This window comes from Hyperolius riggenbachi, chromosome 9 (genome assembly GCF_040937935.1).
Source record: "Hyperolius riggenbachi isolate aHypRig1 chromosome 9, aHypRig1.pri, whole genome shotgun sequence".
NCBI classification, from domain to species: Eukaryota; Metazoa; Chordata; class Amphibia; order Anura; family Hyperoliidae; genus Hyperolius; species Hyperolius riggenbachi.
Window position 1 is genome coordinate 70,977,393 of NC_090654.1, and position 16,128 is coordinate 70,993,520.

Genomic DNA, 16,128 nt, shown 5'->3' on the forward strand with positions numbered 1-16,128 from the left:
CGCAGCGTTCTCCCATCGGGGGAATTAGAACTACTGCCGCCAATAAGCTTTGCACCGCAACTTCCCGACGTTCACGCCGTAGGTCATAATGTGCACACAAAATTGGTTCCTGCACACGTTCTGTGATGTGAAAGAGCCCTAATGATTGCTAGAGTTCAGGTAACAGACCAGAGGAGATGGAGGTGAGGCCAGAGTTAGATAGCCCTCCTATAAGCTGAAGTGGACTGTGTTATCAATGTAAATATAGTCCACCAGAATGATAAGTCCACAGTTACAGCACAAAGGTAATGATTGTAAACCCAGTTGCAGAAGCAAATGTTAAATCATTGCATAAAAGCTGTGCTTTCCATTTATACAGCCTGACAATATATGCAGTGCCTAGTATTAATCTTCTATTAATATACAGCATATATATTACAGTATAGTCAGCAATGCTATTGCATCAGTGGCGGACACTGCCAGCTGTGGGCCCCTGTGCAAAATTCCAACTGCGGGCCCTGACATGCAGCTAAAAGTAGGTGTGACTACAACAAAAGTGGGTGTGGTCACACATTGCATATATTTACCAATACAGTCTGTAGCAACCTTCCCTGAGGCCCAGAAATATGTATAGATGATGTATACATGTAACAACTGCATTATACAGTTTATTAAACAAAAGCAAAAAATTCAGCTATTTATATGTTAATAAACCAATCCTGCCATTACCACATAGCACTGATCTCTTGCTCACTCCATTTAATACTCATGCTATTGCAATTCCCTCTACACAGGCATCACAAAAAATTATCTTGCACAGGCTGCAGGTAGTACAAAGCACCATTGCCAGGTTGTTGATAAATCAATCCTGCCATTACCACATAGCACTGATCCCTTGCTCACTCCATTTATTAATGATTGCACCATATGGTACATGGGTGTAGCGCTCAACACAACCTACTTCCAACAGTATAAAATGTGTATAAATTGTATATAAATTCTGTAAATAATCCAGCATATAGATCACATATAACCAGCGTATATTAATGTCCCAGTGTTGCCACACTGTGCTGATACTTCAGTCTGCACTTTAACAGCAGTTCACAAAGTTCAAATAACTCCAACACCAGCTTGATTGACTCCACACACATAAATGTCAGAACACCCTTACCAACGGGATTGGCTGATCAATTGACAAATCAGCATATACGTTTTTTGAGTGAAGAGATGCAATCCACTTTTTTCACGGACTACCTTCTTCCTAGATGTCACTCAAAACAAGAAAAGTAGAAACATAGCGCGTGACCCTGTTTTATACTTCCATATAGTCACCACGAGTGCTCAGTGTGTAACTCCCCACACGTGTCCACACCACAGTGGAAAATGAGAGAAATGCACGCTCACCAGCTTCTATGGCTGATCCAGTAATGACCAGCTACAATCGCTTGTTTGGGCTATCCACCCTGACCGAACAGCGCTGCACATGTCATCAGGATTAAATGCGCATTTAAAAGTTACACGTCCTCACTACTGCCGTTTCGTATCCAGCGTCTCCGCACACCGCGCCTGAGGCCCCGCCCTACCTGTTTCCTCATCAATGACTCATCAGGGGCATGTCACGCCATTTATTACTCATAAATTAAAATCAATACTCTTTATCAAGACTTGCTTATTAGCTGCAGCCCGGCACGGCGCCATTATCCCTATTCCCTACCCTTCTGGACTGTGGTGATTCCCCCATACGCCATCCCAGGGGTGCAGCTAAGGTTTTTGTGGCCCAAGCGACTGACAACCTGCATCCCCCTTCCAAAGGGAGCGGCGCTCTTTGCGTACTGTGGCAAAAAACATTGGCGTGGCCATGACATGATTTGGGTGGAGCCACTTGCATGACGCTGTCATTTCAATATGGACCACTAATCTTTGATCTTTTTTTAGCCTGTCCTGTGTCACCTCTGTTCCCAGTGTTTCCTCTGTTCCTGCACCTATTTTGTCCTCCTCTGTGTCACCTCATGTCCCCCTCTGCCTTCTTTGTCCCCCTCTGTGTCACCTCTGTTCTCCCTGTGTAACCTCCTGTCCCCCTCTGTTCCCCCTGTGCCTCTTTTATCCCCCTCTGTAACCTCTTGCCCCCTCTGTTCCCCCTGTGCCTCTTGTATCCCCCTTTGTGTCACCTCTTGTCCCCCCTTTGTGTAAACACATGTCCTGCTATTCCTCTTTTGCCCCCATATCACCTGTTGACCCCTCGGTGTCACCTCTTAACCTCTGTTCCCGTGTCACCAACTCTTGTCCCCCCACTGTTTCCCGTGTCACCTCTTGTGTCCCCAGCTTCCACCGTGTAACCTCTTGTGACCCCTGGTTCCCCATGTCACCTTTTGTGCCCCCAGCTTACACCCTGTCACCTCTTGTGCCCCCAGCTTTCCCCCAAGTCACCTTTTGTGTCCCCAGCTTACACCCTGTCACCTCTTGTGCCCCCAGCTTTCCCCCATGTTACTTCTTGTGCCCCTGGCTTCCCCTCATGTTACTTCTTGTGCCCCCGGCTTCCCCATCCCCTCTTGTGCCCCTGGCTTCCCTCCCTGTGTCACCTCTTGTCCCCCCAGCTTCCCTGTGTCAGCTTTTGTCCCCCATGTGTCACCTCTTGTCCCATCAGCCCCAATGCCCATGTCACCTTTTGTTTCCCCAACATCTCGTCCCGACGCTTCCCCCTCTGTCATCTCTTGTCCCCCAGCTTCCCCCCACGTGTCATCTCGTTCCCCCCCCCCCCCCCCAGCCCCCTCTATGTCAACTTTTGTGCCCTCAGTTTCCCCTGTGTCACCTTGTCCAACCCCCCCCCCCCCCAACTCCTCCCCGTGTCATCTCTTGCCACCCCCAGCTTCCTCCACCCCCCCCCCCCGTCATCTCTTGTCCCCAGCTTTCTCGTAATCTCTTGTTCCTCCAGCTACCCCCTGTCATCTCGTATCACACAAACTTCCTCGTCATCTAGTCCCCACAGGTCTCCCCGTTTCATCTCTTGTCCCCCCAGCTCCCCCGTGCCATTTCTTGTCCCCCAGCTTCCCGCATCAGCTCTTGTCCCCCCAGCTTCTCCCATCATCTCGTCCCCCTAGCTTCTTCCTTGTCATCTCTTGTCCCCCCAGCTTCTCCCTTGTCATCTCTTGTAATCCCATGAAATATTTTGTCCCCCCAGCTTCTCCCCTGTCATCTCTTGTTACCCCCATGTAATATCTTGTCCCCCCAGCTTCTCCCCTGCCATCTCTTGTCCCCCCCATGTAATATCTTGTCCTCCCAGCTTTTCCCCTGCCATCTCTTGTCCCCCCATGTAATATCTTGTCCCCCAGCTTCTCCCCTGCCATCTCTTGTCCCACCATGTCATCTCGCCTCCCCAGCTCCCCCATGTCATCTCTTGTCCCCCCAGCTACCGTGTGTCATCTCGTCCCCTCATGTAATATCTTGTCCCCCCAGCTTCTCCCGTGTCCTCTCTAATCCCCCCAGCTTCTCCCTTGTCATCTCTTGTGCCCCCATATAATATCTTGTCCGCCCAGCTTCTCCCCTGCCATCTCTTGTCCCCCCATGTTATCTCTTGTCCCCCCAGCTCCCCGTGTCACCTTTTGAGCCCCACAATTCCTGTATCACCATGTCCCCGACTCCTCCCTCCCTGTGCTCTGTGGGCCCAGGGCTGCTATAAGAAATTCCTGAGCCCCTCCTACATATCCTAGCATGCCCCCCTAAAATATTTGACTGATATACTACTATTCGGTGTATCCCAACTCTCATGGCTGGTGCAGACCTAGAGCTCTTCTCAGCGCTTTTTAAAACGCTAGCACTTTGAAAAGCGCTTGGCTAATGTACTTGAATGGGATGGATCACACCAGAGTGATGTGATTTTTTTCCCAAACACAAACGCGGGTCCTGCAGCATGTCTGAGGCGATTCAGCCTCAATGTTAAGTAAAAGAAAGTGGAAAATCGCTCTAAAAAATGCTAGAACAGAGCGATTTTACCAGGGCTGTGGAGTCGGAGTCGGAGTCGTGGAGTCGGGCAATTTTGGGTGCCTGGAGTCGGAGTCGGGAAAAAATGCACCGACTCCGACTCCTAATGAATTTGTAACTGTAATTAAAATAGAAAATATGATAAAATGTTCTATTTCTCAGATAATAGTCATTAAAAATAATGTATATATACAGTAATAGCTGTGCTTAGTCCACAAAAATGAAATAAACCAGTCAAAATTAGTTACTTGTGCTGCTTCAATAAAGCAGTCCACGTATTTTTAAGGTCAGATATACATATCTGATTATGACTGTATATATGATGTGTACACAGGAATCTCTTATATATACTAAATAACATCTATGCTGTAAGAATAAAGCCTGATGTGTAGCTGTGTCACTAATAGAGATGGTCAACGAGATGGAAATAATTCTGCATTGATGCTGATTTATGCAAATGTATGCACTCCCTTTGCTGATGAAATCAAATAATGTGATATGTTATTAAAATTTGGTTTGGTGACTACAAATTAAAGGGTAACTGAAACGGATGAAAAGTAAAGTTTTATACATACCTGGGGCTTCCTCCAGCCCCCTTCAGGCTAATCAGTCCCTCGCTGTCCTCCACCACCCGGATCTTCTGCTATGAGTCCTGGTAATTCAGCCAGTCAGCGCTGTCCGGCCGCATGCCGCTCCCACAGCCAGGAACATTCTGCACCTGCGCAATAGTGCTGCACAGGTGTAGTATGCTCCTGGCGGCGGAGTGTGTGCATGTGCACTACGCCTGACTGGCTCAAGTACCTGGACTCATAGCAGAAGATCCAGGTGGTGGAGGAGGACAACGAGGGACTGTTTATCCTGAAGGCGGCTGGAGGAAGCCCCAGGTATGTATAAAACTTTAATTTCATCTGTCTCAGGTTTATCTTGTTACACAGTAGTACTATACTCTACATATGCACTCCCCACTGAGCTGCAGGAATCCACTGAGAATGCTGTCCACATTGAACACAGAGGTGTTGTCTGTTTACAATCTCCTCATTCCCCTGCAGAGTACCTGCACATCATTCTTACATGTACCCACACTTACATTGCCTAGGGCCTGATAGATGTTCTTTGTTCCGGTTTGTACCTTTTACAAGTACTCTTACCAAGGACTAGTTTTAGTCTAAAGGGAATAAATATGGCAGTCTCCATATCCTTCTCACTTCAGTTGTCTTGTAAAATTCCTAAGCGTTGGCAGTTAAGAGACGAATTTCATGTTACATACTTTTAATCAACAAAATTGTAATATGCAAATTAGAGGAGTCGGAGTCGTGGAGTCGGAGTCGGTGGAATCCTAAACTGAGGAGTCGGAGGATTTTTGGACCGACTCCACAGCCCTGGATTTTACAAGCTTTTTTTATTTATTTTTTTATTACAAAAGCTATACACTTTCAGCTCTACTGAACAATAAAAAAAAAATGCTACACCAAAACACTACAAAAATCGCTGGGCATACCTAGGAAATCGCTAGGCCCATGCCTGGAATCGCTAAGAAAAATCACTTCTAAAAATGCCTAGCGTTTGCAATAGGCTAGCTCTTTTAGGTGTGCACAAGCCCTCACACAAATCCTCTATCTACGCCTAACACTAACCACCAACTTTCTAACACTAGCCCTCTTTCTTTTATGCCTAACACTAACCAGGCCCCAAAGCCCAGAGTTCGGCAACAATAAAGCCAGCAGTGTATAGCCGCTCAACTGTGGCAGCAGAACGCAGTAGCGGGACTCCAAAACACCCGGGAACATGTTAACAGCCAGGAATGGCAGGTATAATAGGAAACTTGGGTGCCTGAGGTACCAGATAAATTAGCAGGCAGTGGGGCTGCCTGCTATACAAGCTGTAGTTACAACTAGCCGCAGTTCATATAACAGGAAGCCCCAGCTATTTTTATCGGGCACCTCAGATGCCCAAAATTCCCCAAATTTTCTGCTTATTTATGAGAGGAGGGAAGGGGGGTAAGAGAGAGACAGAGATATGGGGAAGAGAGAGATGATGAAGAGAGGACAGGCGGGGGAGACAGAGGAAATTGTGATATGAGGCGTAAGGTGGACACTAACGATACAGTTCCTTGAACGATCGTTTACAAATGATTATTTCTATGTATGATCGGAAGTGAATGTTTGGGACCCACAAATAGACATAAATCTCCTAACCAATCTGATTGACGGATCGGTTTCATTAGTCTGATTGGATCAGGTAGGAGATTTTTGACCCACGGTGGTCCCAAACGTTCATTTCCGATAGTTCATATTATTATTATTATTTAGTATTTATATAGCGCCGACATATTATGCAGCGCTATAATGTCCCTCAAACTGTTCCTCAAAGGAGCTCACAATCTAATCCCTAACATTGCCATATGTCTATATTATGTAGTGTAAGTACTGTAGTCTAGGGCCAATTTTTAGGGGGAGCCAATTAACTTATCCGTATGTTTTTGGTATGTGGGAGGAAACCGGAGTGCCCGGAGGAAACCCACGCAGACACGGAGAGAACATACAAACTCTTTGCAGATAGTGCCCTGGCTGGGATTCGAACCAGGGAGCCAGCGTTGCAAGGCGAGAGAGCTAACCACTACGCCACCGTGCTGCCCCGATTATAACAATAATTCACATGAATAATTGTTATAAACACGGCTGCCTACCCCCCCCCCCCCCCCTTAAGGACCAGGCATTTTACATGCGGAGGGGGGGGGTCACATTTGGGCGGGGCCCAGGCAGCCGGATCCCTACTGTGGGCACTTAAGGTACCCATACACTGGTCGATTTGCCATCAGATCCGAGCAACAGATAGATCCCTCTCTGATCGAATCTGATCAGAGAGGGATCGTATGGCTGCCTTTACTGCAAACAGATTGTGAATCGATTTCAGCCTGAAACCGATTCACCATCTGCTGAGCTGCCGCTGTCGCCTGTCCCCCCACCCGCATACATTACCTGAAGCCTGGTCCCGGGAATCTTCTCCGCAACACGGCATCCGCGTATAACTTTCTGTCACTCCAGTGACAGCGGAAGTTCAAATAGAGCGCCCTCTATTTGTACTTCCGCTGTCACTGCAGTGACACAGGAAGTTATACACGGATGCGGAAGGTGATGCAGAGAAGATGCCAGCTGGGAGACGGGAGGTGATGCCAGCTTCAGGTAATGTATACCTGCATCAATCGTACGCCGCTAGCGATGCGCTCCCTACCCGCGGGTGATCGACGGTAATTACCCGCACGGAGCGATCGATGGGACCGATCTATTTCGGGATCGAATCGATCGAAATTTAGCGTTTAGCGTGAATGACGTGACAGCAGATTCGATCCCAGTGATCGAATCTGCTGTTGATCGGCGGGTAATAGGCCTAGCGTATGGCCAGCTTTAGCTTTTGTCCTCCCTGGGTGGCTAGGTGGCCCCCGTATTCATGGCAGCCTTTACTCACCTCCCAGGCTCCAGCGTTAAGCTGCTGTGGACCCCTCCGCTCTCGCTGGCTTCCCGGCTCGTACTGATGCTAAGTCCCGGGTCGCGGCTTGATGACTTCATCAAGCCGGGACCCGGCACTTAGCATCAATACAGCAGGAATGGCGGCCAGAGCGGAGGAGAGCGCCGATCGTCGGGGGTACGGCAGGACAGTGAGTGGATCCTCTTCTTTTTCCCCTACTGCCGCAGCTCTGTAAGTGATCACTAAGATCCGCCGGCGGTCATAGTGATCACGTGATCAGCAGCCATAGGCGATGATCACTGAAGGGAGAGGTCATAATCTCCCGTCTCCGGTGCGCACAATCGCGTTGGGACGGTTCTTTAGCGCGGACGTTGAATCGACGTCCAGTCAGGGCGGCAGCACCGCCTGCTGGACGTAGATTCAACCTACGTCGGTCCCCAAAAGGTTAAGGGAGAGCAAAGAGAAAGGGAGAAAGAGAGGGAAAGAGCGATAGCTATAGTGAGAGAGATATGGGGAGAAATGGGTAAGAGAGATAGAGAGAGGTGGAGAAGAGAAGAAAGTAAATGGAGAGAGGTTTGTTATTGGGAATTGCATACACACAAAAAATCACCTTCACTGCTCCACATACTTCTACTGTTTCTGTGACCCTTTGGTTGGTTGTTTTGGGGATCCTGGGGCAGTCAGGTGGAGAGGAGAGCCGCAGAAAGTGACGTCAGTGGAGCGCACGCTGGAACGAGGAAGAGGTGAGTAATACCCGCCCGTTGCCTCTTATAGCTGCAGCCAGCGACGCAACTTTTTAAAGCTGGAGGGGAGCAGAGGACGGGGGACCCAGGCGAGGGAGGGAGGGGGGTCCGACCCCCCCTCCCTGCCGCTAGGCCCAATACCCCCTTCCTGCCCGCTATTCCCTCCAGCTTGGGCGGCCCCTCACACCCACGGACGGGTGGGTGCCACCCCCCCCCCAGAAGTGCCGCCTGAGGCAAACGTTTCACCCCGCCTCATGGGCGGGCCGGCCCTGGCTATAATGTGCTGCTCATTACAGGCCGTCTGTTCCGTAGTTGTGCACAGTGAACAAATTGGAAACTTTTGGCTCAGAAGCACAGCTCAGTAACTTTGTAGTCAGAGTGCTGGGCTAGAAGGGCAGGAACTGTGATTGCAGGGCAATATGATTCTCCTGCACTGCTCTAAACAGCTGCACTTCACTTCTGGGAATGCATTGGGGAATGCTTTCTTTCACTGTGCAACGTTTGCATGCAAAGTATACAGATGAACATATAGGTGAAATATATGTAAAGCATATGATTGCAGCATGTGGGTGCAAACAAACATTTCTGCTCTCTGCTCGTCCCTCCTCCCTTCTCTGTGCACTCCCTGCCCACCATCTCCCCTTCTCTGTGTCCACCCCCCTCCCCTTCTCTGTCCACCAAGGGAAAGTCCTGTCCTGCTAGTCATTTCACCCCCGAATGCCTTTCTAGTAAAATGATCCGAGATTCGGATCAAAGATCCGGATCTTTTCAATGATCCGATTCGAATCATCCGAATCATTGAAAACATCCGAACTTCCCATCTCTACTGGGTGCACGTGCACCAGCAGCATTGAGGAGGGGGGGAGGAGCAGCGACATATTGAAGGGCAGGTCAGCGTGTCAGTGCCAAGCTGTGGCTAAGGTGACAGCTTGTGCTGTATTGCTTGGAGATCAGGGCGGAGCTGCCCAGTCTGACAGCACAAAGGAGGGGAGGAGCAGCCACATTCTAAGGGGCGGGCCAGAGTACTCTAGAAAGCTGGGCCATGTGTATATCACATAACGCCAGCATTGCAGATAGAGGGAAAGTAACTTAGGGTGCATACACACATCCAAAATTGATTGGCCAATTGCTAGAGACTTTTATCACCTCAATGTAGAGTGAGAGACTTTAAATACTAAGACCAGCTTGTGCAAGATACGACATGGCTGTGATAAAATTGGCCAATGATTGGCCAATCAAAATTGAATGTGTGTCCCAAGCTTGAGTATGGATATGCATATGCACTTCACTGAGTACATAACTGCATGTACAGCAGTATATACAGCGCAGCACACGCTCCCTCGCCTTTCCCTGTTGCACATAATGCCTCACCTCCATCCACTAGCATTGTCACAGCAATAGCAGAGGGGCGTGGTCACGTGTCACTGCAGGTGCCATCCTCAGCGGTGCACGTGAGGCCCACCTGCACACGTCACAATAGCTGCTATGACGTCACCCCGGCACTCATCCTCCTGCAGACGAAGCAACGGCAGCATCGGAGGCAGACGTGGCCTCTCTCTCTCTGTATCCCCGTTAGCCAGGAACTCTTCAGCCCCGAAATTCTCCGGCAGAAGCTCCAGGAAGGAACAAGCAGTTATCCCGGAGCTCCCCCTAGCGGCCGGTAGTAGAAATTACACAGTGAGGTAGGATAGAGGCGATATCTAATAACAGAAATGGGTTTATGGCACCCATCCTGGGATAATCGATTACTTAAAAAAAAAAAAAAAAAAACTGCCTTGAATTCCTTTTGGTAGCATATATACATGGTCAGGGACTTTACCCTGAGCAGCAGTCATTGACCACAATGTGCCCTTACAAAGCGACTCCGGGGTGCTGCAAATCCGCAGAGTGCTCCCATCCTGGGAGTGCGATTAGCATGCGAGCGGACCAGAGGTGCTCATTAGAACGAAAGTAGGGTGCTGCGGGGCGCCGGAGGATGGGTTTGTCCCGCAGCGGGCACAGGGCAGCTGCAGGGGGCTGGTAGATGCCCCAGGGAAGTAAAACTTTTTTTTTTTTCCTTTCATACAGTTAAGGTTCACTTTAATTCACCCTCAGCTGTGTGGTGTATTCGGGGCCCTCTCTTGCCACATAAACAGGGCTCTCTGGCTACCTATGTGGGAGACTGAAATAGTAAATTTGGGCGCTGCCATAGGCAACCATTCAGATATTTAAATGGGCACCTGTGTTGATGCCCCAAAAATTGTAACCGGCCCCTAGAACCGGGCCAGGCCAAACCTCCCAAATTTTTGAGATAAGAAATAGGGACACTTAAGCCACACCCCTGCCACACCCTTAACCCCCTTGCTGTTCCAATTATGTCGGCAAGAGGGCGGCGCAGCACTTTTTTTTTTAAATTCATGTAGCTAGCCTAGCGCTAGCTACATGATAGCCGCTGACAAGCGGCATCCCCCTACCTACTTCGATCGCCGCCGGCGATCTTTAGCGTAGCGGCGAATCAGCGGCGATCGAGATATGCAATCAGCTAGCAAAGTGCTAGCTGCGTGCAATAAAAAAAAAATTGTGAAAATCGGCCCAGCGGGGCCTGAGAAATCCTCCTGCGCATGTTACCCCGAGCTGAGCTCGGGATAAATGGTAAGGAGGTTAATCACGCCCTAGGCCCACCCCTAGTCGCACATACCATAAAGACTTCAAAAGAAAAATATGTTATTTTATAATTTAAACCACACTAGAACTTTCTATCCTGGTTCATTTTCCTTCATATTAACATTTGAAAATAAGAAATATGCATATGATTACATAGATGTATACATCAGTCATGAAAGATGGACAACTGAGGAAGAAAGAGGGACAGGGTCCCCAAAGAGGTACTGTCCCTCCAAAACAGGGATAGTTGGGAGCTATGAAATGCTGCAAGAGACAGCTGGGCTTGATTCACTAACCGGCGCTAAACAGGTTAGTGTGCCCTAAGTGTTAGTGTGCGCAAACCACGGCGTTAGGGGGTTTGCTCCCACACAGTTGAAATAATCCCGCTCACTGCTAATAGTGCGCATTGCTGGTCCTTAACAGTCACACCTGATGCGACGAAAATGACGCATCGGGTGCCCGTTAAGCAGCGCTATGATGCGCCACTTCGGAGGCACCCGATGCGTCATTTTTGTTGCCTCGGGTGCGACTTTTAACCACCTTAGCGGTATGGACGAGCTCAGCTCGTCCATCACCGCCGGTGGCTGCCGCTCAGGCCCTGCTGGGCCGATTTGCTCGCTGTAAAAAGCAGCACACGCAGCCAGCACTTTGCCAGCCGCGTGTGCTGCCCGATCGCCGCTGCAGCGCGGCGATCCGCCGCGTGCAGCGGCGAAAGAGGGTCCCCCCAGCCGCCCGAGCCCTGCGCAGCCGGAACAAACAGTTCCGGCCAGCGCTGAGGGCTGGATCGGAGGCGGCTGACGTCAGGACGTCGGCTGACGTCCATGACGTCACTCCGCTCGTCGCCATGGCGACGAGCAAAACGAAACAAGGAAGGCCGCTCATTGCGGCCTTCCTTGTTACTGCGGATCGCCGGAGGCGATCAGAAATATGGGTTAGGAGCGCCCTCTAGTGGGCTTTCATGCAGCCAACTTTCAGTTGGCTGCATGAAATCGTTTTTTTTTTATTAAAAAAAAACCCTCCCGCAGCTGCCCTGGCGATCTTAATAGAACGCCAGGGGGGTTAAGGACCAGCGGGTGCAACGTTTTTATCGCACCACGCACTAATATCGGCGCACCCGCACTGCGCGCGCAGTGCACGGGGCCGTGCGCAGAGTAGGTTTGCGGCCAAAAAGGGCTTTTCACACCGGCGCTAACACTTAGCACCGGTTAGTGAATCAAGCCCAACTATGTGTTGCAAGGCTAGCACAAGGCAAGTACAGTAATGCTTGAACATCTAGTTTAAGAAACCAGTGTGAAAACTTTGTATTAAAGCTGTGCTTACCATTATACAGCCTGACAGTATATGCTGTGCCTAGAATTAATCTTTTATTAATAGATATAACATATATATTACAGTATAGTATATACAGCACTGGCAAGATGTGCTTAATCGCATAACTCCACGTCACCAGTGGGAGGCATCTACATCACCTGCGGGACAGAAATACGACCTCCGAGGACACTGGAAGCAGCGCTCGAGTGACAAATGGCTGGAGGTGGACGGCGTGTCTCTGCTCTACACAGCTGAGGGGGACGAGACTAAAAGCATCCCTCGGAGTATCCAGGAACCAGGAACCGTATGTAAGCCGGCAGCATTGTGTGCGGAGCTCCCCCTTGTGGATGTTACTGGGAAAATGTCCATTGAACTTGTGTGCGGAGCTCCCCCTTGTGGCCGTACTGTGAGAATGTTCATTGAAATTGTGCGCGGCGTTCCCTGTGTGGCCGCACTGTGAGAATGTTAGTTTTTGTAGATGTAAATACCAGGAGACGGAGCTGTGAGAAAGTGTGTGTGTAATCTGAATGTGGGGAAATACTGAAGTCTAAGCTAATGACAGTCTAGCTAGGTAATCGCAATACAATAGGGCAGGGGTCCCCAACCTTTTTCAGCCCGGGGCCTGCTATCTCGACCAAACTTTTCTCTGGGGCCCGGGGTTAGTGGCGGTAGCCACACCCCCCCTTCTTCCCTGATTTGGAGTAAAGTATATAGGTAAGTAGGTATCTAGGTATAGTTGCCCCCAGTAAAGGTAGCTAATACAGTTGCCCCAGTATATTTAGTTAGGTAGTATAGTTACCCCAGTATAGTTAGTATAGTTACCCCAGTATAGTTAGTATAGTTACCCCAGTATAGCAAGTACAGTTAAGCCCAGTATAGCTAGTACAGTTACCCCAGTATAGCTAGTACAGTTAGCCCAGTATAGCTAGCACAGTTAGCCCAGTATAGCTAGCACAGTTACCCCAGTATAGCTAGCATAGTTACCCCAGTATAGCTAGCATAGTAACCCCAGTATAGCTAGCATAGTTACCCCAGTATAGCTACCCCTGTATTGCTAGTATAGCTACCCCAGTGTAGCTAGGATAGATGCCCCCCTCCCCCCGCGGCCACCGCTCCTGTTACCTTATGAGCTGGCGGCCGTTTCCTTTCCTATATTCCCCCGTAGGCCCCTCTCCTCTTTACAGCATCTTCAATTACAGCATCACGTCCCACAGTTGCTGTATGGAGGGAAGGAAGCTGGACTGCGGCTTCCTATAGCGGCGATATGCATCGCCGTTACCATGGGAACCGCTGCCCTGCTTCCTTCCCTTTTTACAGCAGCCGTGGGACGTGATGCTGTAATTGAAGATACTGCAATTGAAGATGCTGCAAAGAGGAGAGGGGCTAGGGGGGAATATAAGAAAGGAAGCGGCCGCCAGCTCATAAGGTAACAGGAGCGGCCACCGTGGGGGGAAAGGCCAGACCCACCGCGGCCCAGCGGAACACTGCCCACGGACCGGTGGTTGGGGACCCCTACAATAGGGGGTTTAATCATCAAAACAAGGTAACTGCTGGGTAGAGACAGGACATAATTGTAAGGCATTTGTATTTATATAGCACCGACATGTTTCGCAGCGCTGTACAGAGTACAGTGACTTGCAAAAGTATTCGGCCCCCTTGAAGTTTTCCACATTTTGTCACATTACTGCCACAAACATGAATCAATTTTATTGGAATTCCACGTGAAAGACCAATACAAAGTGGTGTACACGTGAGAAGTAGAACGAAAATCAAACATGATTCCAAACATTTTTTACAAATCAATAACTGCAAAGTGGGGTGTGCGTAATTATTCAGCCCCCTTTTTTCTGAGTGTAGTCAGTTGCCCATAGACATTGCCTGATGAGTGCTAATGACTAAATAGAGTGCACCTGTGTGTAATCTAATGTCAGTACAAATACAGCTGCTCTGTGACGGCCTCAGAGGTTGTCTAAGAGAATCTTGGGAGCGACAACACCATGAAGTCCAAAGAACACACCAGACAGGTCAGGGATAAAGTTATTGAGAAATTTAAAGCAGGCTTTGGCTACAAAAAGATTTCCAAAGCCTTGAACATCCCACGGAGCACTGTTCAAGCGATCAATCAGAAATGGAAGGAGTATGGCACAACTGTAAACCTACCAAGACAAGGCCGTCCACCTAAACTCACAGGCCGAACAAGGAGAGCGCTGGTCAGAAATGCAGTCAAGAGGCCCATGGCGACTCTGGACGAGCTGCAGAGATCTACAGTGGGGGAATCTGTCCATAGGAGAACTATTAGTCGTGCACTGCACACAGTTGGCCTTTATGGAAGAATGGCAAGAAGAAAGCCATTGTTAACAGAAAAGCATAAGAAGTCCCATTTGCAGTTTGCCACAAGCCATGTGGGGGACACAGCAAACATGTGGAAGAAGTTGCTCTGGACAGATGAGACCAAAAATGGAACTTTTTGTCCAAAATGCAAAGCAGATACAAAAAAGGGATGGAACACCGCTCAACTGCACCGTGTAGAGCAGTGCTGGACCCAAGGCGGCCAGGCCCGGATACCAGGGACAGATCTAGACCAAGTTGCCCCAAGTTGCGCCTGGGGCAAGGTCAGGTTTTGGCGCCTAAACTGCCATTCCCCATCCAAATTTTGCCGCCTTTTTAAGAATTCAACAAACTGCGCCTGGGGCAAGAGACCCGCTTGCCCCCCCCCCCCCCTAGATCCGTCCCTGCCGGATACCGAAGTATAGGTTGAAAGGATGTGGTCCCCAACAAGTTCTCTCCACAGATACCGTAGTTTATTTAGGACGTATCCTCACAGCAGATAAAAAGTACATAGGCTGACATGTTTCAGGCCATGCGGCCCTTAATCATAGTTATGAGAGCTATGATTAAGGGCCGCTTGGCCTGAAACATGTCATCCTATGTACTTATCTGCTGTGAGGATACGTCCTAAATAAACTACGGTATCTGTGGAGAGAACTTGTTGCGGACCACATCCTTTCAACCAAAATGCAAAACGCTATGTGTGGCGGTAAACTAACACTGTACATCACTCAGAACACACCATCCCCACTGTCAGTAATGGTGGTGGCAGCCAGGGCTGTGGAGTCGGTACAAAAATCCACCGACTCCGACTCCTCAGTTTAGGATTCCACCGACTCCGACTCCTCGACTCCGACTCCTCTAACTTGCATATTACAATCTTGTTGATTGAAAGTATGTAACATGAAATTCGTACTTTAACTGCCAACGCTTAGGAATTTTAAAAGACAACTGAAGTAAGAAGGATATGGAGACTGCCATATTTATTCCCTTTAGTCATAGACTAAAACTAGTCCTTGGTAAGAGTACTTGTAAAAGGTACAGACCGGAACAAAGAACATCTATCAGGCCCTAGGCAATGTAACTGTGGGTACATGTAAGAGTGATGTGCAGGTACTCTGCAGGGGAATAAGGAGATTCTTCCTCTATCACATATTCTTCATGCACAATCTGAACCAGCGTATATCCAATACAGTAGAAAAGTAGATCCGGGCACCAATACACTGCGAATTCCACTTTTATTTCATCCCACACACAGACAGATACAAGAGCATGGGGCTGGTCTAACAGCCGTTTCACAAGCTCAACAGCTTGCTTCCTCAGAGACAAAAACCCCAGCTACAATGACACATTATATACAGATACACATTTCCGCAATTGTCTTACGTATACACGGAAGAAGGAGGGAGGAGAGAGGGAGGAAACACTCACCAAACCGCCGTCCGGTTCATTTCCGAGCGTGCATCAACTCTGATGGAACGCCCCGAGCCTTCCGGAGTGCACCGCACATAGGCTCCACCCCTTTCAGGGAGGATACCTCCAGGAGTTTCCCTCCAATCGTACTCACCAGCGTCATTGGCGTGGTGACCTCAACATGCGTGCAGCTTCCCGGATGGTACCAATAAACCTGCTTCCGCGTTCCACCCAGCTGGTAACCTGGGGAACGCGTATAGCAACGGCG

The 16,128-nt window shown here is 49.2% G+C and overlaps 1 protein-coding gene across 2 annotated transcripts in view; it reads right to left on the reverse strand.

Annotated features, from left to right (window-relative positions):
- LOC137531629 (caveolin-3-like) overlaps positions 1-9,621 on the reverse strand; it is a 96,081-nt gene extending 86,460 nt beyond the window's left edge. For both annotated transcript variants that reach the window (XR_011023688.1, XR_011023687.1), the window contains exon 1: positions 9,537-9,621. The gene's annotated coding sequence lies outside the window, so the exon portion shown is untranslated. The remainder of the gene's footprint in view (positions 1-9,536) is intronic.
- Between the last annotated feature and the right edge of the window lie 6,507 nt (positions 9,622-16,128).